The sequence below is a fragment of the Lathamus discolor genome, chromosome 8 (assembly GCF_037157495.1).
Source record: "Lathamus discolor isolate bLatDis1 chromosome 8, bLatDis1.hap1, whole genome shotgun sequence".
Lineage (NCBI taxonomy): Eukaryota > Metazoa > Chordata > Aves > Psittaciformes > Psittacidae > Lathamus > Lathamus discolor.
In genome coordinates this window covers 19,615,860-19,642,163 of record NC_088891.1, presented here as the reverse complement: position 1 = coordinate 19,642,163, position 26,304 = coordinate 19,615,860, and the positions used below count along the sequence as shown (strand labels likewise).

General features: G+C 42.8%; 1 protein-coding gene across 3 annotated transcripts in view; it reads left to right on the top strand.

The window, feature by feature from the left end:
• PEAK1 (pseudopodium enriched atypical kinase 1) overlaps positions 1–26,304 on the top strand; it is a 113,874-nt gene that overhangs the window by 27,705 nt on the left and 59,865 nt on the right. For all 3 annotated transcript variants that reach the window (XM_065688073.1, XM_065688071.1, XM_065688072.1), the window contains exon 2: positions 20,415–20,584. The gene's annotated coding sequence lies outside the window, so the exon portion shown is untranslated. The remainder of the gene's footprint in view (positions 1–20,414; positions 20,585–26,304) is intronic.

The following is a 26,304-nucleotide window of genomic DNA, read 5'->3' as shown; positions in this document are numbered from 1 at the left end:
CTACAAACAATAACTGCAAATCTTAAACATCAGAAAATGCCCCAAATTTGTGAGATTTTGTGCCATAAATTGTATCACAAAACACCATACAAAATCCCAGTCTAAAAGATTAAGTATCTCACATCTCTTTTGCTTTACAGCTTTGATGTTGTGTTAGTTTTTCACTGGGGGAGAAAAATCCTCTTTGAACAGAGGAAGGAGTTTCAAAGGAGTAAAACTAGAGGAAATTAATCTATAGCAATGAAGCAAGTTCCTTGGGGAATAAGTACCTTCCCTGGGGAAGGGGGGGTGAACAAAAAAACCCCAGACCACACAGCACATATAATCCTCACAGTTCTGGAGTGAAGAATGAAGATTGTCAATAACTTAATGAAGGAAATACGTAATGAAACGTTAATATTTTAAACTACTGGCCTAAAAGCCAATTGCAAAAGGGGTTTGTACATGTAATCATTCTCAGCTGTCAACAAGAAAGGAAGGGGCTCCTTGGGGATCACTTATATCCTGTATTCACCTTGTAAGTTAAGGTCTCTGTGCTGTAACTCTCAAGGTAATGACTGTGCATGCTGAACCCTATTTTCCCTTGCAGCAGAACTGCTTTCAGGCACTCACAGCTTCACAGGTCCTCGCAGGCAGCTGAAAGCACCATGACCTTGGGAATTTATAGAGCAGCATCAGAGCAGCCTTTGTGATCCCCGAGCCATACAGTTGTGTGTTATGTGTGGGGTCTGCAGCCCAAATGCTCTGACCCGGTAGCAGTGACAAAGTTGTGTCAGAGATGAGCAGTACGTGTGGAAAATAAGGGTCTTAACTGCACAGATCTCTTCCGAGTACTATTCAGGATAGGAAAGTGAAATACTACAATACCCTGGTGCATACTTAATACTCCATTCCCTGTAAGTATATATGGTGTATGTATTTCTTGATTACATGTAGCACAAAATAGCTGAGACTTTGAGGTAAAACCCCCAGAACTTTAGGAAATACTGATTTAGAGAACTGAAGATTGTAGTCACATGCACAAATATGAACCTGTAAAGTGTTAACACTTTAGGTCATCTCCAACATGCAGGTAGCAGATCTTTAAAGTACCAATCTGTGGAAAAACCAATCAGGTAAAGGCAGCTGATCTTACCAGCCTTATGAAGAAAGAGCCTTTCTAAGCTAAACCTGTAATTCCAAGAAAAGCAACAATATTTTTTGACCATTCAAACTTCATTGCCATTAAATAATGCTTCTCAGTTTTCTACTGTTCCTCCTTTAAAAGCATGTGTTTCTTTTGGCAGGTAAGCATGCTAGAAAGCTCAGGGTAGTTTGGTTGCTTTGGAGGAGCTGGAGCTGTTTGAGAAGATAGGAATTTCTGTTTAGAATGGAAAACTGATCCTAATGGGCTCTTTGGAGACAGAATGGTCTTTCAAAAATTCTTTTCCTGCTGGATGTTAGAAAAGCACTTTTCTGTGAAAAAAAAAAATAAAGGTTTATATGTTGAAACTGAAGTATGGTGTGAGCTGAATATGTGTCCGGATACATTCCACCACTTGCTGTTTTCAGTGTACTACTTTGGACTGAAAGTAAGGCTCCTTGTGTTATGACATGCTGCTTAAAAGCCTTAAGTGGAAGGTAAATGTTAGTGTGGTAGAAGAGAACTTCAGGAAAGACCAAGTGTCATACACATTTAGCTTTGAAAAGGCAGTGTAGTGCTGGGGTTTGCTGCTTGTAATAGAGCCTGATGTGAGGAAAGGAGTATGTGGTAAAAGGGAAATTGCAATTAAGGAAATAGCGTGTTCCTTAATCACTGCCATTTCAGAGTGACCTGCAGGAAAATGTTGTGTATTCTGTGTCCCGCTTTCTGGAGGCATGGGACAGGCATGAGCTGTAAGGCACGTGGGTTTTAAGCGTTTTTATCCTGTATCATACGGTAATACTGCCCGTTGATTTTTGTAGGTGGGAAGGAGACTTGGCTGGTTACGGGAAAGGAAGGTAGAACATTGCCTGGATAAAATCCTCATCGCAGACCCATGGTGTTAGGAGCATTTTAATCTAATTGGAGCAAGAAAGGAAGTGGAGCACTTCAAGCTCCCTAGCTCCTGTGCCTTCACCTGCTTGACAAAGGCAATGGAAGAGCACAGGACCTCCCTCCTTTCCCAGGGAGTATGGCTGGGTGTTCCAGCCAGCTACTCCAGCATATAGATCATCCCCTTTAGGATGACTTCAAAACAGAAGCCAAGAGTTTTGTAAATAGTCTCGGATCAGATACAAGTGGAGATCTAACTAGATAATTTTTCTCATAGGCAAATCTTTGTTACTAGTAAGTGTTTGAGAAAAAGCAGTTTTATACACGTAAGGTGTATATTTGTAGCAGGGGACTTGAAGAAAATTAAGTGACCTATATTTGGGTTCTTTTTTTGGGTTTAGATATACACTGAAGTTCTGGCCATAACATTTAGTTTTTGCTTAAGAATAGTTCTTTTCCAAATACTCTTACAAATCATTGTGTTGCTCTTTGTAACGTATGCCTAATGAGAATATGTGTTACTCACTTACCGAAGTGCAGAACTTGTATATTTAGTCCCAGGATGAGTCTAGAGGCTATATTTCCCTGTTTCCTATTTCTCTATATTGCACTGTCAAAGTGGGTATTTGATGTTGAATGCGAATTCTGTCTCTGGCCAAACTTAACATTGTAGAGTACTGGCATTTGATTCTATGCACAACCAGTCTACACCTACGTGTGTCTACTTAAAATAACAAATTTTACTCAATAAGGCAGATGCTAAAGATCTTTAATTTTTAACCCTTTTGCATCTAATTTTAGACAGTGCAAGTTTCTTTAGGTTCCTGATGTCTCTAATAATAGGAGCTTTTTAAGAACATTTCAAGACTCTTTATTGATTGATAGATCCTAATGGCTTGTGAAATGCTGTATCTTGATTTGGTCGGGAAATCTGAGTAGATATCAAATTCTGTTTGTTTGTCTTTTGGGATAAGATTAATGAGTCTTGTAAATTATTAAAGGCTGTGCTCTCATCTTCCAGACCTGAATTCTCTGAACAGGTGCAGGATGCTAAAGGCTACTCATTAGTAGGTGAACTGATAGCAGAATGTATTTATCATTGATGACTTGGTGGGAGTTTCGCAGTCTGAAGAACAGAGGTAGGCTGGCAGGAGTACCTTACATGGGAAGGTGGTGGTAAAAGATTTGCCGTTTTGTGCATTTATTTCTGAAGGGCTGTTTGGGCTCATGCCGTGGGGTACCCAGCATGGAAAGTTAGCACTGGCAAGTGGATTGAATCTTGCTTTGCGCCCTCTTACTGTTCTTACAGACCCGTGAGGTGTTTTTTATAACCCTGATATAATCTGAAGTGTATTCCTGTAAATTTTATTTAGTGTGTCCTCATCAACTGTTTTAGCACAGAAAAACAGGCTGTTAAGCAAAGCTAAAGCAGTGAAAAGCAGAAGAGAGTCCCAGGTTCCGGCATGGTGACTGTAGCATCTTAGATATTATCAAAACCAGTTTCAAAGCATTATTGCCAGCCATAGGCAGAGAAAGCAGGCAATATTCTCACTGTACTCGTAGTCCTTGAAATTCGAATCTGCTCGTAAAGAACTCTAGAGATAAAATGTCATGATTAGGTATCCCATTAAGAGAATATATTACTGTTTTATGTAGGATAACTTTTCTGCTAATGCACAGATTGAAAATGTTTTATGAAAATGAATCAATACTTAAAATGAAACCCAAACCTCAAAATGCCCATTTCCTTTAAGACATGCCTCATTCAGGATGATTAATGTCTTATATCTCCACTTAAGCCTGTCTAAATCTGGATTGCCATGACCTTACTGCGTGATTTGTCCTGCGTGACTCCCACCCACCACGTGCCCATTCCCTCTGGCTCCCTATGGTGGCACTCGGTTTCCAGCTCCATCAGCTCCCTAAACTGGCTCCCCATGGATCATGGGAGCATCCATGTGTGGATGCGGGAAGGAGCTGTAGGTCAGAAGCCAGTGACAAGGGTAGGGCCGTGCCAGCCCAGATTTAGATGGATCTAAGATGCTGTAGATAACAAACCCTTTTGAAACATCACTCATTTGCAATATATTACCTTCAAGTTTCCGCTGAGCCTGGAAGTTTCTAGATGAAATGAATTTTAGATTAAGCTGAGAATTTGCAAAACAATAGGAGAGAGAAAAACTGTAGCATGAGTCATAAGCATGGTACCTTCCAGCCCTGGATGCTCAGGATGGCTGGAATCCTCGGGATTAGTTAGCAGAGTAACTGTAGCTTCCAGCATGTAATCAGCTGCTGTGTCCATTGTGCTTTCAGTTTGTCTGAATGAAAGAACCAGTTTAGTCATCAAAATTTAGTGATAGTATGAAATTCTGTAGTTTATGAGCACTGCTTTGAGCAACATGGCATAGATGATGTGCTACATTAAATGCCGATGGTTGTTCAATGTTTATTGGGTTTATGTGTTCTTGTTTACTTCTCGTAACATCTGTGACAAGCTAGAGCCATCACAAACCACAGAAAAACCTATATATTGCTTTGGAAATTCACAATGTAATGACTGATAAAGGAAAGTGAGAACACAATGTGTCCAGGCATGTGTATTAAATACCAAAGAAAAAGTGGAGTAATTGTAACAGAACACTGGCTGGGTACAGGATTTGCAGCCTACTGTGCTGGCTTGGGGGAACTGCCCGGTTAAAACAGTAAATGAGGACTGTAAATGGTCTGTTCAGAGGTCACTGGAATTGGAGATGGTTTAACTGAGTGTGTTATAATAAAATAAAGGAGAAAAAAGTGGTACATGGAATAACTGACCCAGCTACAGTTAGAATAAAACCAGGATCTGGAGAAGCAAATGGCCTTTTAGCTGGCTGTTGAACTATATCCCAGCCTTTTTTATTTCAGTTTGAAGCATGAGCTTTCTTGCTTACCACAGCCCAATAATGCTTACTGTAAAATGGAGTTACATCTTTATTTTTGCAATTGCTTGTCTTGATCACTTTAATGCTTAGTGATAGAATTCTAGGAGAACAAATACTGCTTAAAGGGGCAGCAACTACCTCATACATGTGGGGCATTTTGCTTGGTCTTTCTCTCTGGTTGTCCTTGTCGACCATATATTTGTCACTAAGAGAGGTCTTCTGCAAAACAGCTACAAGATTTTGATGGTGTTGAAATGCCTCACTAGAGTAACTTTAACATTGAACTTCAGACGAGTCTATAAAGGATTTCTGCCTAGATTTATTACTATCACTTCCTAAGTCTCCAGTGACTTGTATCTGTTGCCTATTGGCACGCAAAGCTCTGTAGCATTGCCCACATAGACAGTCTCAGACATAGGGATCTATGGAAGCATTTGCCTTCTGAGGCAGCTTGACCTTGTGAACTTGGCTTTGAGGATTGGGAAGGGTTGTTCTTACTGCTTGGTTTTGCTGTCATCATGCCTGGTGGCCCGCTGCACCCACTGGAAACTTGGAAAACTCTCGCCTTCATGGGGCTTGAAGTGCACTGGTGTGTAGCAGCATCAGATGACAAGTTCATTGCTTGCTGTAACAACTGCCAGGGTGTTTCTTAGGTCTTCTGTAACTCATCAAGCAGGCAGTTTGGCATCCTGAATACATACTTGCAAACACCAAAGCATATTGTCCTCAGGAAGGAAACACTGAATTCTATACCCATCCCCATCCTCTTACAAAACCACATTTTAGTCTAAATTAAGACATTTTCTTAAACTCTGCAGTTTAACCAAATGGACAGTTATTTTCATGAATTTTCTGAGTAATGCCATTCAGCAGTGGCATTATTCACGGAAGAGACTTTTCTCTGTACATGAGAGAGGATAATGTAGCCAAACTTGGCATCTGACGGAGTTTAGTAAGGCTTCTTTGCATTGAGTTCAGTTTGGGCAACTTTACCTGACACCCTTCTGAAGACGTAGAGTTCAGGTAGTGTATCTGCATGGGTGAGATGAAATGTGTTTGTATGTTCCATAGGACTTTGAATTTCTGTGTGTACACAGAAAGTGTACAGAAAGTACACTGTGTACACTGTGACTTGTGGAGTGCTTCAAAGCTACCGTCTCAGTATTTAGATACCCTGAATCTGCCTCCTACCCCTTATTGCCCTATCCCCTCCTCATTTTTAGTTTTATCGCTCTTCCCACCTCTTAATGGTTCTGTAGCTTACCTTGTGTGGAGAACAGAAAGCAGATGAAAGCCAGGGTTACATCTCTGGTGGCACAGCAGCCCGACTTCCCATCCTATCCTGGTCATTCATTTCCACCTCTGTGCTGCCTCCGGTGGTGTGCCAGCACATGTGTTTGTGCAGCCCTGTGGTGAACCCAATCAGGGAAGCGATTCAACTGGAGAAAGAGAAGCCTGCCAAAAAAGACCAACTGCCAGCACAGAGCAACATCATCTTGGGGGTTTAAGTTTGTTCTTCTGCTGAGAAAATGATAACGGAGCCTCCGCCTAAAAAATAAGGTTTTGCCTAAAAATAAGTGATATATAAATTGTGGGTGTTCAATTTAAAAATGATTTAATTTAAAAATGATTGCCACAGACTAGTGCATGTTCTTGTGTTTCAAATTCTTGCATCTGTTTCAAGTCCTTGTGTTGATTTAGCCCAGGTCAGTTCCTTACTAAGTTAAATTAAATCACTGAAGTATTCTTGAGTAAATAAAGCATCCCTCTGCGTGCGATGCTGATGGAGCTTGGGCAAACTACTTGGTTGCTGAAGTTTACTTTACTGCAGCAAGGTTTCCCAAGGCAGTTCCTGCAAGTCACTAGGTTTGCAGGTTGGAGGCTTTCAGGAGCACTGCAGGTATGCCAGTCAGCCTGTGTGCACTGGGATCAGCCGCCTGAGCCATACCAGCCGGTCTTCAGTGTTCATATTTATAAGTACATGGCTCCATTACCTCAGCTTTGGGTCCGTCCTGGCAAATGAGGAGGAGGAGTATTCCTTATGGATCAAGTATTCACAACCAGTTTTTCTATTTATTTCTCGTAGATGCTATAGATACAGATTTGCAGCTACACAGTTTGTGTGCTTGTGCTATTGTGTGGCTTGCAGATCATAGTGATAGAGTTAAAATAGATGTAGCAATGTGGAAAGTATTCCCAAAGCGAAGTTATCTGTCAGGACATAATCCCATCTAGCAGCTTGCTGCTGCTGAGGAAGTTCCCCAGCACTCTGCCCTTCCCCTTCCTCCCCACCCATGCTGGTGCCACCACCTCAGGTCTTTGTCAGCTGATTTAACCCACTAACTCGGCACAACCCGGCAGAAGTCGATGGCTTTCTGCTGTGTTAGTGAGTTGATGGGCACAGAAGAGGAAGCAGAACATGGCTGACAGCAAAGGCAGGGAAAGGAGTGAATCCACAGCCTTTCATCTGTAAGGACACCCTTGTGTAACTTCACCCTTTAATGATCCAGGTAATGCAGATAAGGAGCATTGCTTAGGTCATTAACGTCTCTGTGTGTAAGGTATCTAACTATAGGCTTTCTGTTGCAAGGGCTGTCTTATATGCTGTGTCACCTATAATACTGAAGCACACCTAAGATGCTGCTAGCAGTCCTAAAGTTACTGGAATTAAGTTAGTTTACATGATAATTAATGGTAAGAATTAGGAAAAAGTGATGAGAGTACATTGTGCCAAGGAGGAACCCAGTTACGGTTGCAGCCAACTTTTCTGAAGTGAGAAAGCAAGCCAAGATATATACTGTTATGTTGGCAAACTCTTGGAAGTCCAGCTAAGAGTGAAACCCAAAGCAAGGATGCTCAGTTTGAGTTTCTGTTGAATATGGTTGTTACAGTATTTCTTTTACCTTCATTCTGCGTACCACATAATTCAGTTCACTGCTCAGCAGGCTGCTTTAGCATAAGAGAGGAAGTCTGTCTCCTCATAGGTACCTTGTCTGCTGTGAAGGGGAGGGCAAGACAGAGTCAGAGGCCTGTCCCCTGGGCTGGAGGAGGTGTGAGATAGCATGTCCTCTCTGACTGGTGGCAAACAGCTTTGTCAGGGCACTGTTGGCTTGATTTACTTATGCCCAAACTGCTTCATGGCAGGTGATGCTCTGGCCACTTGGAAAAGCAGATCAAGAAACCGGTTGAGGCTTAAAATCTCTATCAAATGAATAAGAGAATATTTATGACACAGCTTTCTCCATTTCTTGGCATCTTTTGTTGTTGTGTGCTGGGGGAGTGGTCTCTGTGCGCCTGCCTCTCCTTGCTTACAGCCAGGTTATTAGTGCTCAGATCTCAGCCCAGGAGCTCCTGCTTTGATTTCAGAATGTAATTCCAATTTGTGTCTTGTCTTCCCCTTGGTTTTCCCTGGCAGGTTTTACCTCAGAAGTACACAGTGTATAGCCGAGCTGGAACACAGCTGTAGGCTAGAGCACAGTTCATAACTCAGAGAGTTAAAAATAGAACCACAGAATGGTTGGGGTTGGAAGGAACCTTAAAGCTCATCCAGTTCCAGCCTCTTGCCATGGGCAGGGACACCTTCCAGTAGACCAGCTTGCTCCAAGCCCCATCCAACCTGGCTTTCCCTTTATCAATACTTCCCCTTTATCTTACAAAACCATAGCTTGAGGACTTTTTGCTACAAGAAAGAAGGACCCAAATTCACACACTCATTACTTTTTGCAATTGGTTTTTACTGTGAAGCATGGCCCTGTAGTTTAAGTGCAACTTCTGAATGTGTGTGATGAGCAAGGAAGTACAGACACATGGCGTTTTGCTTGAGTAGCTTTGTCACCGTGCTTCTAAGGTTGGATTTTTCTGGGGAGCATGTTGTGACAGCATTAGCCCTCATGGCTTCTGTCTTCTGCCATTCTTCTATAACACACAGATGTCACCTGTATTAAACTTCAGTACTTGCAAGCCCTGTTACAGCCAACAGTTTTCCGCTGGTTTTTGCTCTGTCGGTTTCCTACAAGAGAGGTTCTCAAACTGTAGTCAGCAAAAATACATTAAACAGCTTCTTTTTAAAGGCAGAGTTTGAGTATGTGCAGCAGTCTGTGTGAAACAGAGTGGCCTGTTAGCTCATTTTAAAAACAGAGGTTAGGAAACAATCTTATCCAGGTCAAGTTCCCTCTCAGCCCTCTGGCATGGAGGAAAATGCTGACAAGTGTGATGCTTTTACTCAGAGTGATTATCTTGTAGAGGAAAAGAGCCTCAGTTCAGTATGCATACACAGCTTTTGAACTCTCAAGTCCTGTCTTCCTCAAAGAACAGGGAATAACCAGTTTGCTTCCCTTACATAAAGAAAATCACCTCCACGTTTCTTAAACTACAAAGAGGATTTATGGGTACCTTAGTACACCTTTCTAAATGGTTCTACTTGATAAACAGCTATTTTCACACCGGTACGCATTTTCCTGTGTGTAGAAATCTTGTGTGCGGCTCAAAATTCTGTATGGAAACAGATCTGAGCCTAAAAGCAAATAATGGCAGTGACTTTCAGCCGTGCTTCCCTGCACCCAGTGAGCTAATGCACGTATCTGGGGTAGATGAAGTGAAGGGAGCCTCCATGAAACCAGTCGGAGCTTGTAAGCTGCAACAATACCAAAGCATTGGCATGTTAAATAAATGGTTAAAATCAGTTCCTGTAGGTTAGTGCTGGCCTATTTGAAATTCCCCCAGGTTCAGAAGAAAAAAGGAGAAGGAATTTTAACCAGCTTGTTTGATAGAAAAATGCCCCGCAGATGTGGTTGGAGAGAATAATGGGCGGCCGGTGAGAGTGGGGAAATTGTGGTGGAGCATCAGCTCGGACTTTGGTACATTGTGCAGAGTGGGCAGCGGAGGGATGGGAAGAGTTCCCCACCGCAAACCTTGCAGAGCTCCAGGACAATACATTCCCTTTATTCGCACTGACTGCTCATGCACTGTAGCTGTTCAGAGGGGCGTTACGTTGATGAAGGGGTATGCTGGACAGTTTTCAAGTACTGGAAGTGTTACCTGGTATGCAGATATCAGTGGGGTTTCTTCCATTTATGTGCATGTTTTCAAGCGCAGTCGTGTGTGGGAAACCTGTGACTCCTCTACTCTGTGGGAGTTTTTTCTTTAGTATTTAAAAACTTGGTATTTGAGATACTGGAGGTTAGAAGTGGGCAGTTCCTCTGAAAGATTAATAGAACCCATTCTGCAGGGGCAAATGAACAGTATCCATCTTCACAACTACCAAGCCTCTTGCACTCACACTTGACCTTGTGTGGAAGCTCACAAAGGAGGTGGAAACTTGGAGTGTGTGTGTGCAGAGCCTGCCCTGGGTAGATGCTGAAGCCTTTTCTTACTGCAAGGTGTTTTACCTCTGGGGGACTGTGCTTGTAGTGACCTTGCCTGACCTTGGCTGGAGTTCATTAAATAACTCCTGTAGTGAAGAACAGTTGCAACAAGCTATTTCCTACTGTACCACCATCACACACTCGGGTAGCGGTGAGCTGAGGAAAGCACCTCTGCCTGTAACAGGTTGCTCTGTGGTGTTCCAGTGTGGCATCCCCAATCTGAGGAGCGCCTTTGTTCAGAGACTGACCAGGTTACTCAGATCAAAATGCCTCCTCCAGTGTTCTGGGGATACTTTTGGAAGTCAATAATAAAGATCCCTGTTACATACTGGAAAATAAAAGTTCCAGGCATTACACTTACAACTTTAAAGGTATAAGATGACTAGTAATGATCTTCATCCTCCTTTGCCATCACCTACAGTCCATTTGTTTGCAATCTGTTTCACTTCCATTGTTTCTTTTCTTTCCTTGCAAAATATAAATGCAATTAGAATACAAAGTCTCATTAGTGTACTGCCTCTAGCACGGCTGCCTCTTTATAGATGGGGCAGAAAGATATAAAATGCAGTGAAGTGCTTAGCAGAGGGGGAAACAGCACACAAATTATTTCAGCTCTGTAAAGCATGAAGGCACAGAAAAATAATCGTGACTTCTACTACAAATCTTGAAGGGTTTTTTTCCCTATTATAAATCTCCTTTTAATAATGCTTGAACAGTTCTGTTGCTTGCAAATATGGAGCACCGCAATGAACCTGCATTTATTTTCTATGTGTTTTTTTTTTTCCCCAAAAGAAATTTCTCTACCTTTAAACGTGTGTCTCTGTTCTCAGCACTCAAGAATTCTTTCACCCTCTTCTTCAAAGCTTCTGAATCTGCCATAAGGTCCAACTTGAAAAGAATGCAGCAGAGGAATGTGGGGCGGAGAGTTGGAGGTGTGGAGCAGCACCCCTCAGTGATTGCGTACATCAGAGCACTTCAAACTGGAAGACAGGTTGAGGGAGGCCTGGAAAAGAAATCACAAATCATAATGGCATATGGGAAAGCAAATAGGGGTGGTACAAAGAAGCACGTTTCTTATCTGGTTTGGGTTTTGTTTGTTGGGTCTTTTCCCCAACAACAGCCTGGCAGCTCAACACAAAGGTACTTCAGGCAAAGCTGTTAAGCTGTGGAATGTCCTTCCACAGGATGTTGTGGATACGAAATTGTAAATGGGTTCAAAAGGTAATTGGATGAATTTATGAAGGAAAATTCCATGCGAGACTATCAAGTACAAAGATGCCATTTCTTTTACGGCAGATCTCCAGCATGCAAACTGCTGGAGATGTGGGGAGGGTTTGGCAGTGGTCTGCCTGTATGCTCTGGGCTGCTGCCAGAGGCGGCAGACTAATGGACGAGCTGAACTTCTGCTCTGATCTGCTCAGCTACTGTCATCCTGTGAAGCATTTCTGCCCTTTCTGAGGCTTTCCTCAGCAGTTGTTGTATTTCTTCATCTTCTGGCTATTCCAACCAATTAAGTTTGCTTCCTGCTGTAGTTTCTCTCTTTAGATTTATATATTGTATTAGTGGCTTTCTCATTGCAAGAGCAAATGGCACTTCATTGAGAAGTCCAGTGTGTGGATTGGCTCTTGTCACAAACTTTATCTATGTCCTTGGAAGGGCTCCATTTTTGGTCCATTTAATTTATCTTAAACCTGCTTTTAAGTGAAACATTGACTAATGAGAGCAATCCATGAAGACATTTTAGCATAGTCTTTTGAAAATCAGTTTCCTAAAGATTGGTGAGATTTCTTTTCCAGACCAGACTTAAATTAATAGTGTTCTGAAATGTCAAAGCTGGTAAAACTATTAAAAAGAAAGGGAATTTTGACTAATGGCCCGTGTATATGGCTTAACATTTAAGTACATTTCTGACTTCAGTGATTAGAAACACTCAGCTGAGTGATGTTTTAGGTTAAATCTGAGTTGCTTTTCTGGGCTAAATACTTCTGTGGCAACCCACATAGAGAAGGGCAGTTCCAGTGGAAGTGAGTCTGGGAACTGTGTGTTTGACAAGCCAGGGAAAGGGTGGAATTAGGGGGTGGGAATCAAGATTCCATTGTGGCAGAGCCATTAAGGTCATTCCTAAAACTGCATATTTCCCAATTGCCCCTAAGTGCTGGTGGTATTCCCATGTCTGTGGTTTGGTTCCAGGGACACACAGGATCAACAGAGATGGGAGTCTCAATCTTGGCAAAAGGAGCAGCGTGAGGAATGAGCAGTGGGTTTGTGTACAGTGTACCTGGCAGCAGCCCCACAAGTGCAGAGGGCTGCATTGACCTCCTGTCCTTCTGAACACTGTACACCCAAGGAGGGGTTGCAGTTCATTCTGTGCTTGCTATGGTACTCAGATTGCAGCCCTACAAAACTTCTTTCCAGTACACTGATGTGGGGGGCTGCTCACTTGCTTTTGTGTGCGGTATTAAACTATTGCACAGGCTGAAAACAGCCTTTATTCCTCTTCTCTCAGGGAATGCATTCATTTCTAATGGGCAGGTTTCACAAGGAGAATGGCATGAGTGTGCTCAGTCTGCCGGTTTCTCTTCACATCACAATGCAGGAAGGTTTCCTGATAACCTTTGTCATATGTCCCAGAGTGCTGGCTCCTGTGGGGAGGGTATTTACAGCTGGCAGCCCCAGTCTGAGGCAGCGTGTTAATGGTGGGCTTGTTTGAGATGCAGCCCTGGAGTTCTCTCAGGAAATACATTGCCATGTCACATTTGTTGATTTGGAAGCAGAGAATCCAGGTTATAGACTCAAGAGCAAGAAAAGTGGCATTTGCAGCGGGGTGTAATTTTATTTTTATGGTCCCAGGCATTCTTTTGTTTGCAATTTTGGCTTAATATATTCCTGACACCTTGGAAGAGAAGTACGGGGGGGAGGTGGTGAGTTGCTTTTTTTGTACTTGCTGTCTCTAGCTCATAGAACTGTATTTATTCTGTAAAGATCAAAGGTGACCTGAAAAGAGGCTCTATAAGAGATTCTTCATCCGAATGATACTTTTTCCAATACAAAGCATGGGGGGAAGGATGGCAGGGAAAAGGAGAACTTTAAGTTTGTTGTCTCAAGCTTTGGGTTTGCTCGAAGTTCTTACTTACACAAGAGATCTTGTTTCTACCAGAACTGCTGATAAGCCAGTGAGTGAAGTAGGTGCTAACAAAAGTCATGTTAAAGTCTTTTAATACAGGTCTCTCCTCTGCTCTCAGGCACACACTGGTGGGGAGGGGGTGTTCATTAATTCTCCGAAGAGATCCCAGGACACTTTCTAAGTGCAGATCTACTTTTTGATGCTGTCATTTGAAAACATACGCACGTTTTCTTTTCATGTGAATCTTTTCACGTGTATTTTAACATTTTTATTGGCACCTGAAATGTAGGAAGTGAAATGATGACAGTACTGCTTCTAATGCTTCTGAAACCACCTTTAAAGTTGGCCTCTCGTGACCTGTCAGCTCACATGATTACATTTGCACAGGTAGAGCCTGTGCAATTAAAACATCTGTAATTTGTCTACTTTCTATGGTAATGTTCACAGGCTATCTCCAAGAGAAGATAAGCCCATTTGTTTGTGACCCATTTGAAGTACTGCTTCATACATTTCTTTAAGGATTGAAAGGGAAAGAGTGGGGAGGAGATGGCAAATCCCAGTGTATGGAGCTGTAGAAGTCTTGTTGAAGTCCAAGTAGTTGAGACACTTGAAGTGATCGTGCTTATTTAAACAAGGAATGAAGGATTTGCTCAGGAAAGTCGTGCACTTTAACTTGTGTAGAACAGAATGAGAAAGGTCCTGAGAGATGAGAACAAGGCACATGTCTTGGATAGGATTAGTGGGGTTCAGTGCTATGTGTATGCACGTGTGGAGTAGGTTATTTCCAGTGCTGAGGTTACTCTAGGGAAAACTTAACAAGTTCAGTTGATTTCTCAGAGTCTTCAAATTTACACACATACAAATGTTGTTGGTAGCACTTCAATATTGTCTGTAGTTGTTTGTTACCTTTTACATAGCAACAACATGGGAAGAGCGAAGTATTTCTTTGTGGGGAAAAGAAACAAAATGTTCATAATATAAGCCAAGAAGTAGGGTCCTCAGATGCCACAAACATGAGGACTTCGTGTTCATACTTGAATTTCAAAACCCCTGAACTTAAAAAACCCCTTTACTTAAAACATGTTTTCTGAGATGATTTAGAGAAGCCTGGAGGAAAAGTTTGTCTCTTAATCCCCCACAAGTTAAGGTTGCTCCATTCTCGTGCAAGGAGGCAAATGCTTCAGCGGAAACACTTTGGTGGAGAAAACTATCAGAACAAATGAAAACCCCAAGGAGTTTTGCTGGTTTTCATCAGTGATGATGAGCCCTGCCGTACGCTGCAGGCAGAAGTTGTCCCGTCAGGATGAAGTGCACGGTGCTAGTATGTGTATCTGTACGCAGAAGGGAACACGCATGTTTTAGGAGGGTTCTGTAGACAGCTTGAAGCTTAAGCAGCAGGATGCTCAGGCTACTAAAGCAAAGGGGAGGATTGCAAAGCAAGGTGTACTTTGCGGGGTTTGGTTGGGATTTTCTTACCTGCAGAAGTGGTGTGTGTCCATCCTGCTACGTTAACCCACTTCTAAAAGGTGTAGTGGAGTGAAACAGTTTCATGTGCCTATACAAACACACCATGTTCAGAATTTATGGCAAGGTGAGTACAGGATATTGCAGAGCAATTAGATTCTGAGGTACTTCTAATAAAAAGAAAGCCTGAAGTCCATGACTCCTGTCTTCAAAAACGTGTAGTGCTTGTAACGTGTACAAAGGAAATCACTCAAACTCTGCTACTTCAACATTGCTTCTCTTCGCACTCCACTTGCTTATCTTTTGCAAGAGCTCCTGTCAGGCAATACTTGTGCCTTTCGCTTCTGTCAGTCCGTGATGATGATCTTGAAACTATTCTGCAGTGGCAACTTGCAGTACTTGAGTAAATTGGGGCTTTTGTCAGATAAATTGCATTGGTAAAATTCTCTTGATCCCAAAAACCTTTATCTTCCCATTAAATATATATGTATTCTCCAACTCCCATTCTTCCCCTGTAATCTGTAAAGCACAGTGTCTGATGTGGTTCTTTGTTAATTTCAGAGATAATTTCTAGCCTGTCAAAGACCTTCTGTCTCAACAACTTTGAGACAGAGATTTTGAAGGAGATGATAAAGTGCAGCTGCCAGATTAACAGACATAAGGGACTGGAAGGGGAGGATCTCGCAGATGGTTCTAATAAAACTCGGCAAACAGCAAAGGAGTGTGCTGCTGGGTGGGGGAGAAGATTGAAATTCACTGGGATTGAAATCCCAGTGCGAGTTTGGGGTTTGGTTTGTGAAGGAAAGTTGCATAAACAGCCCTTTGAGGGCTTGGGCTGGCCTGCGGAGTTTATTGTTGCTTTCCATTTCTCCTGTTGCTGCAGCACTGCTGATTTTTCCTTCTTCCTCCATCCCTGTGTCCATGTTGCTACCTGAGGCTTGTATTGCTGTGCCAAGAGTCCTCTGGAAAGCCATGTGCAGATAGTCATGAGATGTCTGTGCATGGGCAATGCCGGTACCAGCAGGAAATGTTGCTTCTTGTTGCAGCAAAGAAGAGTAAAAAAGATGCAGTAGATTTCTGTTGCTTTATTGACATGTGCTGCTCCTGTTCCCATCTTCTATCCCATGGCCTCCTTCACAGCACTACACAGCTCTTTGTCGTTTTAGGAAGCTCCTTCTGGCTAAGCTTGAAACTCTCTTCCAAGCTTTAATAAACCATGCACCTCTTTTAATCTGTAAGAGGTTTGTACTATGTGATTCATTCATAGGGATGGGACTAGTAGTACCTCCTGTCTTCTTTCTGCTGTCTCCTCTTATTAAATGATAGTAGGTCTGTAATATTAGGCCATAAATTAATGATTAAAAATTGCAGTAGGAAAGATGCAGCTGAAGGCCTGGAGAGTCCCTGGTGGCCTCAGAATTCAGTCATTGGTTCTTCTTGATGTGCCTCTGCAGGCTTCTTTGGTGAGGGATGGGGGTAGCTGGTTTTCGGTTTTAGCCATTTCAAATCAGACATGCTGTATGTTATATCTTGAGCTTGGGTTTCTGTCGGGGTGGCTTGTGGCAAGGTGGATGTATATTCAGAGTTTGGTTTCAACCTGTATCTGGATGATCAGCCTGTGTTAAGTATAGCTGGTGGTGGTTCTGGGCAGAGAACCTTCTTTCCGCCTCATTTCCAGAACCAAAGTAATTAATGCTGGTTTTTTCTACTCTTGCTAATCTTCCTTCCTTCCATGAAAGGAATCGTGTTCTGAGAGCACACAGACTTTCAGCCTACACAGTAGCCCTTTGGGATGTGTCTTCATCATGTGGAACCAAAAGCTTTTCAAATCAGTGGTTCAGGAGTAGCAAATCCTTCAAATGTATGAGTAACAGATAGTTGGTTTTGAGAGTCCTCAAGCATGAGCAAGTTACTAAGTAATTCCATGAATCTCTCCATGAATCAGTTCTATTTTAGGCAGTATATTTATGCTATATTTAATATCTGTAAAAGAAAAGTTTTGACTTTTAAACTCCCTTTTTGTGTCTTTCCTCCTGTGCATCTCTGAATTTGTATTGAAAACAAGTATATCTGGAAAGGAAGGCACATTCCCTGCACTGATTCATTCCCTTTATCTCCTTTAAAAGTAGATGTAGTTTACAGCATTTCTTCACCCAAGGAGAGAATGTAGAAGCGAAGGGGTTATTATTCTCCAAAACCAGAATAATATATCCCTGTCTATTACCACATTGAGGGTTAGCCAGTGCCGCCTCAGCACACCATTGCCCGAGCAGCCTGGCTGCACGTACAGCACTATCCCCTCGCACTTGAGCCGGAGCTCTGGTAGCGCTGGTCTTTCAGAGCAGGACGTTCCATGCCAGACTCGTTGGCAAAGCTGTCACTTGGCCATTGTGTGTAGGAGGCCTGTGAAATCTCCTGGAAGGAAATCCCATGGTTTAATGAAGTGTTTTGGTGGTCGATCTTGACCCTGGGATACTCTGTTCTGCTTTGCTGATGCAATCAGGTTGGGAATAATGCGTCTCCCCTCCCTTTAGTGTTATCATGCGAAAAGGATAACCTAATGTGTGTATTGATAATGATGTCTTTTCACAGGGTTTTGTGTCCGAGATATCAACATGCTGATACATAAAACAGCATACATGTTGCCAGAATCCTACTAGCCTGGCAAATCCGAGAGCCATCTGAAAGTGAACAGCTCTTAGGATGAAAATCAGGCCGTGTACAGAACGCTCAAGTACCACCAGCCGTTCGCAGCCATGAAGAGTTCACGTGCAGGCAACATGAATAGGAAAAATATTTCCCAAATGGGGGCTTTGTTTCCTTGTGGATTTGCCGCAGTTTGTGCCTCCTCGTGCAGCCGGCAATCATAACTTGTATGGTGGCTTTTGAAAGGGAGACTTCCTGTTACTAATCTTGTAATTAGGTGCCCTTTTATTCATGGGCTGTCACTCAGATTGACAGGACAGATCGCTCCCAGCGCTGGCAGTTGCTAGAAAGTCGGGATGTGTTGCAGAAATGGCTTGTGATTCATTTGTTTAGCATTCCTCGCTCTTTGTTTTATGAGGACAGCTTGTGTGGCGCTGAGTCACATGGCAGCTCTTTTCACACCCTGTTTCTGCTGCCTGCAGCCTCTGCGGAAAGCCAAGGGGAAAATGGAGAGGGGTTTATCCACAGCTTCATTTACCCCAGCTATGTGCATTGTCTGTTGAGAGCAGCAGCTAAAAGGAAGAATTTTGTGTCATCTTTATCACTTAACTTAAAATGTTGTAAATTTAAATGTATGTGGAGTGGTCAGGGTTTGTGCCAGTGTTTGATTCTTTTTGAGTGGCAAATTGCATTGTATAAGTCTGTGTGCTGTTTGTGAGTACAGTATCACCTTTATTTATGGCCTCAAATACCACTTGTTGACTTTTCATAGGCAATGAGCTTATGTTGGAATCAAAATGTTTTCAGTGGCACCTAGAAGATATAATGTAATGGCAGGCTTAAAACACCTCGAAGTGTTCCTCGCAAGCCACAGGAACACCTGATTTATGGAAAGCTGTGGTAGGGAATCTGCCACCTCCATCTGTGGCAGAGCTGTCAGAGTGCAATCCTGCAAGGAAAGGCAAATGGCAAGCACAGCCCTTTGCTGCTGCTCTGCAATGTCTGCAGAGTTCCAGGACTTAAAAATGCCTGCATGCAGCTGAAACCAAGAACGTGGATGTCAAGGCTGGGGTTTTTATAGCATTCCGGCTTATCTACACTTAGAGAAGTAGCACATTTACAAATGTAACATTGTTTGGTTTTGTTAAGATGTTCTTAGGTTTGGTTTTGGTTTAGGTAAGTCCCTGGGATAACCATGACGATGTTACATACACCATTTGCTAGCCCTTGGTGAAATTTAGTATTGCCCTGCTACTTCTACCTTTAATCTGTCTATTTTAAGGCAGGCACAGATATGGCTATGGCAAGGTTTTCCCATCTTGGTGTTTCCCATAGAGATGTGCCCAGAGATGCCTACAATTTGGGAACAGTATGGTGCCATGGCCACCTCCAGCACTAAAGGAGAAGAAATGCATCCCCCTCCCCTAGCCAGTCTCTGTACATTGAGTGTGCTGCCTGAAATTCACAGAGCTCCCAGTTTATATATTCCCAATTTATATCTTCTGGAAGGGGTTAAAATTTCACCCATACACATCCCTTTAATGAGAGACTTTACATCTGGGTTCAGTGCAGCTGTTCCAGGCCTTGAAGTGTTTGCTGATTCCTCTGTTCTTCAGGGCTGGTTTTCTTAATTCACATAGTTCTCTAGTATGCACAAATGCTGCTGCTGGGTGAGTGAGGTTCTCAAACACCTCAGGACTGGGGTGTTCACTCACCATTCTTTCTGGGGGCTTTGCAGGGCTCTGGTCTCCCTTCTGGTCTTCCCCTACATCTGGCTAATCCCATCTGTGAAAGCAGAGTGGTTGGGAGGAGAACATTAACTCTCCATCCGGAGTAAGCTCTTGACTCCTCTCTAGTATCTCCATTTAGATGAGGAGCCACAAGTTGAAGTTCAAGACTAAATTTGTAGCTATTCCTTTATCTGTCTTTAACAGGAGGGTATTCACCCTTCTCATTCATTCCATTTTTAAGGACATGAATACGTGTTTGCTGTTATGATGGCCCCTACTCATCTCAGGGGTTGCTGCTCCTCTGCAAAGCTACTTCAGCATCTTCCTTCCAAATGTCCTAAAAAACTGGTTTTGTAGCAATAACAGAAGGCATTTTGCTGATGCTGCTCAGCAGCTGATGGTTCTGCTTGTCACGCTCATCAGTGCTGCCTCGCTACTGTACAGCCTGGGTGTGCTCAGCAGCCTTTTCACATTAGTAACAAAGTGCTTTGCTCCGTCTCATCTGTGGCTTTCCTAATACAAATAATTGCTCTGGGCATTAGTGTTTACTTTCTTTCCACCAACTTTGGCGTCCACAAATGTGGTTATACTTGAAGGCACAGGAGCAGAGTACTGAGCTGGGGGGAGAGAAGAAAAGCCCAACCCAAAACACCCGAAAGAACTAGTAGACATTTCTGACTGTTCAGTTATACTGCATTCACGTGAAGGTTATTTATCTGAGCAGCTAACTCCATGCAAGTCTAACCAGCACAGATGCTAATATGCAAAGATAAGTAACATAAAGTGAAGTTGCTAAGATTACTTGTTCTTTTTTCCTTGTAAAGTCTGCAGTGATACCTGCTGCCTTCTACAGGGTGTGTGTGCTCCAGCCCTTGCTTTCATGGCAAAGCTCATAGTGTGGCTGTGTAGCAGACAGAATTGAAAGCCACTGCAGCAGTGGGCTTCTGGGGTTTGAAAAGAAATGGGCGTGCTAAGGAAGAGGAGGAGAGTCTGGTGTGCCAGCGATGCAGCCAGAATCCCCCAAAGAATCCAAGTGTCTCTTTATAGCTTGTATAGTGTTTGGGAGATCAGAAGGTCAGTAAAGAAGGAAAACTGACAGTATTTACACCTCTGAAACTGGTTTGAAATAAGGCCATTGTCTGTCTTTCACAGAAGATGTTGCTGTCCTGACCAGTGATCATGAAGAGAAGGGGATGAAGAGAATTCGTCTGGAGAAGTGAGAAGCTTTGGAGTTCTCAGCAGGATTAATTGCCAGTAGCTGCAGAAGGTTTTACAAAGCGACCATTGACGCTGGAATGGATGAAATGCCTCAAACTTAAGCGGTAACTAAGCTTTCTGACATCTTATTTCCCTCCTGCAGTATCATAAGGTAATCTATATGGATTATAGAGGATGTTGGTTTTACTACTACTAGAGTTTAAATAGAATTATCTTACAATAGCCAAATATTGGACAACTCCGTAATTTTGAGTTTCATTTATTAGCAATAAGTTGGGATTTCGTTACCCGATGGTTTACTTTATGGTAGTTGAAATTTCTTCCCAAGGGTTTATTCCATCTGTTCATCATTTAAAAAACAGGTTTTGCTATTGCTCTCTATTAGTAACCATCTTCCTACTAAATGCCTAGCAAAGCTGCAATGTGGAACAAGTTGTAGAAGCATCTCTCTATCTCTTCTTAGTTAGATGGTCGGTAACTAGTGGAACTCCTGAAACGTGCAACAAGACTCACAAAGCACACTGGGAAGGTTGCTCATTTCTGCCAACCATCAGCAGCTCCTGGTATCTCTTTTGTATTTCCACTTTCTTCTTTTCTTTGCTGTTCTTACTTGCTTATCCTGTTCTCTGCCCTTCATCCACTCAGAATGGGATATGAAACATCTCAAATAGCTTTATCTTGTATTTGAGACCTGTACTGCATCTTCACCAGGGCAGTGTACTAGCCAGGAATACAAAAATGTGTTACTTCTTAATGTTGAAGTGGGAGTAGCAAGACCCTAGCTTCTCCTGGCTACCTGACTGTAGGCTCTGTTCCTTTGTAGAAGTGACTGAAGTGTAATCCCTTAGAAGGTTTAAGGGGCTGGTGGGGGAGAGGGAAAGTTACACCACTTTTAGTAGAGCAAAATGATGATTCAGTATCTTTTGAGAGCAGAGATTGAGGACTCTGCTCTTGCCAAAGCCTCACTGAGCCTGTGTACAACAGGATTTTCCCTAGTTTGATTCCACCAATGGAAACCAGTCATGTAACTGCATGTATCAGAAATGCCATACAGCCACGTTGCTTCCATTTGGCATGAATTAAAGAAAAAAAGAAAGAAATTTCTGTGTTGTGGTTTTGTTTGCTACAATTTCAAACTGTTAAGAACTTGGGTTTTCAGGCCTTGATAGGAGTTCCTTCTTACACTGCCCTCTGTCCCTGAGAGGAGGAGGTGTGACAGGATTTGTGTGACTTTTGACCTTACAAGTATAGCTGTTCTCCTTTACCGGACCAGGTACAGTATTTATTCCACCTATATATCATAGTGCCCTAGAATAATTCTGTCCTAACTTTGGTGAGGGTTAAAGGCAGGATTGTGGACAATGATCAGCATTAGTGTAGCAGTTACTATCTGAAATCCACAGTGAGACTCCTCCTGTCTCTTGTGAGAGCAGTCAGGCCAGCTCTCCCAGCTGAGAGCTCACAGCTTGGCCAATGCATCACTTGGGCAATAGGCTGCTGGGGTTATTCCCTGATTTCCCATCTTTATCAGTTGTCTGCTTTGTTGCCAGAGTTGCTTGTATATTGTATTTATTTATCCTACTGCATGGGCAAGAAGGGAATGCTTACAACTTCCATTCATCTGCAGTGCTGACAAATGAGGCTCAAAGAGGACATAAGAGAAATGTTTTTCTTTGATGTTTTCAAATTTACTGGGCTCTTTAATGTTTTTCTCTGTTATGCTGTTCACTTCTGTGGTCCTCTCCCTTGGAATGTGTGCACATAGAGATCTCCAGTTCATTGACGTGTCTAATAAGAACAAGAGCAAAAGACAGTTCTGGTGCTCACATCCTTATTTTGCAGCAGCTGTGGAGCTGGAGCACTGGTGTCTGCCTTCAGATTTCTATAAAGCACTTTAGAGCCCAGAAATACTAGCAGCCCAGGTTAAAAAGCAATGCTGATCACAAACTTACTCATTCTTCCTAAGGGAAAAGTACCACTTTGGCATATCTGTATTCAGTAATAGTAGAAGATACAAATAGTTTATAACCATCATTTTAGAGGAGGAATTCTTGGAAAGCTGGAAGGTGATGCTACCTTGTATGTTGCTGCCTGACAGAGCAACTACTTCATTATACATCCAGCCTTTGCCAAAACAGCACTAACTAAATCTACCAGGAAGAGTGGCTTCAGCTGAGGAAATAGGTTCCCATCATTGTTGCTGTATTCAGACGACTGTTATCTAGCTGATAAAAGTGACAGTCAATGGCCCTGGAACAGGAATAAGAACGCCGTGCGATAGATCTCTGTGCTGGCACAGGAAGGTCTTCACGGGCTGAGCATCAAGAGGTTTGTGTAGTTTGGGGAGATGCTGGAGAGCTGAGAGGGAGAGGTCTGGAGAGAGCCGGGGCTGCTGCTTTGGGCAGATCTCGTCCTGCTGGAGGTGCTGCGAGTGCTTAGGTGGGAACTGAGCGAGGGTGCCACGTGAACAGATTGTTTCTGTCTCCAAGAACAGCTGGAGGATGTTGCATGGGAGGTGCTCTTGGCTCAGGGATTCGAGATGGGAGGGTTTTCTCTCAGCTTGAGAACACATTTTTTCCGCTTGACTCACTGAGTGAAATTGAAATGGGTGATAAAATTTCCAAAAGGACTGTGGAATTGGTTGCAATAATAAAAAGTGCATTTATCATCAGGAAGGAAGAGCAAAATAAGGGGAAAGATTCAATGAAGAGGAAGTCACCACCTTCTCACCAACAATGGAAGGCTGTGGGTAGCAGCACACCCACCCCTCTGTCACAGCCACATGGAATTCGCCACTGGAGAGAATTCCTCTGGCCCGACTGCCAGCCGCCTCTCCCACATGCAGTGCCCATACGCCTTTCTGTAGGGACACTCCATTCAAAAGACATTACCCTACCAACGTGTTTGCATAGGTTAATGCATGAAAGGAAACTGCCCACTAATTCCTACGGAGCCCATTTTTTCCCAGGAACAACACCAGCCTTTGTTTCTTCTCTGTGGCTTGGCACGTAGAGCAAAGAAGGAACGTAAAATACTGGCGCTGGAGTCTGCTGTGATTGATGTATCCTGGAGATAAAGGTACCTGCACAAGGCAGGGAGGGGCTATTGGCTTAAATGTATTTTTAAGATAATAACCATAAAAATCGTCTTTTAATGATTTTACTTCTCTCTGCTGCGTTTCCTTTGTGCATTCCTGAGTGCTTTGCCAGACTTCAACTGCTGTATCAATTACTTTGTGCTTGCAGTTTGAAAAAGCTTTGGAGCAGGGGCACCATGTCCCATGTGCTTCTGGTCCAGGCCAGGCCGCTGCCTCTCCCACCAGTGGTGCAGGAATTGCAGAATCGTATCACTAAAACAGGGAAGAGAGAGGAAATGTTTGAATTTCCATTACCTGTGGGCAAAAGAAAGATTCAAACCCCAGGATTTTAGCTCTATCTCAAGAGTAGCTAAAGATACTGAATTCAGGATCTGTTCGGGCTTGAGAGGGGGTGTTTAAGAAAGACTTCGCTCTTCCCCTGAGACCTGCCTTGCATGGTGTCAAGGTCCAACCAGGCTCTTTCAGCTGAGGTGTAAATGACTGAAGACAGTGATTCAAAATGGAAACATTAACAGACTCTAAGCAACAAAAACATAAAAATATTTATTTAACGTCCCTCTGTGCAATTCTTTCCAAAGGGCACTTGTGATTTCTCACTCACCTGCATTAGTCTCCATTTTGCCTCTGCTTATCTGGGAAATCTGTCCTGTCACAGGTATGTTATAAATACTGTCCTTGTCAGTTCAGCTGTCCAAAGGAGGCTGCTGCTTCTGTTTGTTGGATTCCTGCTGTTTTGATGCTGTCCCTGGAAACTTCAAATAAGCAGGACAGGCACAATGGAAAAACCATCTCCTGAACTTGTAAAGCTCCAAACCAGCACTGCTCTTGATTTGAAGCAGGCTCCTGTGTTTTACATCAAATCAACTCCTGGCATGCTGCTGGGTATCAGATCTAGCTCTTCTTCTGATGGATGGCAGATTGCTTATTGGGGCAGCGGTGGATTTTCAGTGATGGGAGATTGGAGTCCATGTTTATGGTGAGGTCTCCAGTTCTCATTTGCTCAATACTTGTAACCCTCCCTTAATTCCTTTGATTTCCATCCTCTGCCACTAGTGTGTTTTACTTTGTCCTTTCATTTGTCAGCTGTTCACTTGGTGATAATTAGATTATATTTTTCATGCTGGTTCCTTTCATTTTTCTCTAGCCTGTGATGTGATGTGGTCTTGGCAAGAAACACATTTCCATTCTCAACAGAACCCAACCAAACCTGAACGCATCTCAGATCCTGCTAATTAAAAAAATGATTGACTTCTAGGCTTGGAAAAAGATAATCAACACACTTGAACCTGCCTCAAGCAAGATTGTATGAGGAAGAATAACTTCCTTATTGAGCTGGAAAAGATTACGTATGTAGTTGCCATGTATTATTGTTTTGAGTGCTGTCCAGATACCCAAGAGTTCTACCTACCCTACTGGGGCCGTTTCTTTGCTAGAATCTGTAAATCACAGTTGTTCCATTAGCTCCATGCTCTCCCTGTTAGGAAGTGGCACATAGGCCATTAGGTAAATACCAAACTGCTGGCCTGTTAATATTAAGAGCAGAGTGAGGGAATGAAGGAACAGTAAGTAGCTGCATCTAAAAATACACCTGGGAAACAGACCCAAGGCAGCAGCACTGCTTGCTGTGTTACAAGAGGACTCAAAGGGTTTCTTAGCAATTTATCCTTTCCAACAGGAATCTCCTTAACTCTCATCAGTGCATCTCCCTAAAACTGCTTTCAGAAACAATTGCTGCTGCTGCACAGCTTTTTCCCTTGTTCTTACAAAGCTGGATGTTTTCAGCACAGTCATCATTATCTTTAATACAACCATTAGCATACATATATATTTTAAGAAAAAATGCTTCAGAGGTGTATAGGAGAGTTTTAACAAGACTTCAAAATAATCCCAAGCATCCTTTCATTTTCAGCAATTCTTTATACAAGTTAACCGATTTTTTTGCTAAGCTTTTACTTTTATTCCATTGCTTTCCATTTCTGGTACTAAAACCCTGTGTATTCTCCAGAGCAAACCCACAGGTTACCCTTTGAGTTGCCCTGTTGTGGTGATGCTGTGTGGTTTGCATTACAGCAGCATTCCAAAGATACCAAACAAAACGGAGACTTTTCCTACTGAAGGCCTATGTCGGGCAGTGTGCAAACATGATTGGGGTTATTTATTTCTCAGTACCAGATAAGAAGGTGTGAGCACAAAGAGAATACAAAATGAAAAGAATCCCAGTTCCAGATTCTTTAGATTCTTGCCTCCCCACCCAGATCTTTTCAGAGCGCTGCAGTGTGCTCCTGAGGCGCGTGGTGGTTTTCTTCTTTGTAGCCCTACCCAAGACCTACCCTAACAAAGATCGATCACTTACAGTTCTCATTGCACTGTGTTTTTGCCAGCAGCTTTGTGGTGGTTTCCTCTATTTACAGACATCTTTCCCATGTTAAAATATCTCCAGTTTTCCTCAGGAGGTTCCTTGAATTAGTAACTAGAAATGGAAGCTGCAGGAGCTGCTGCAGGAGCTGCTGCTTGATAAAAGCAGTGACAAAATGTTTCGATCACTGCAGCACGAACCAGCTCTATAACCGGCCAGAGAGACTGAACCTCTCTCAAAACTCATATTCTCAGGGAAAGGACTGCTGAAAGTAGCATTGGGAAAGGCAACTTTTCCTGTTTGTGCTGATTTCCTCATTCAGATTTGGGTGGTTTTGCTGCAAATACAATCCAGGTACAGAACAACTGCAA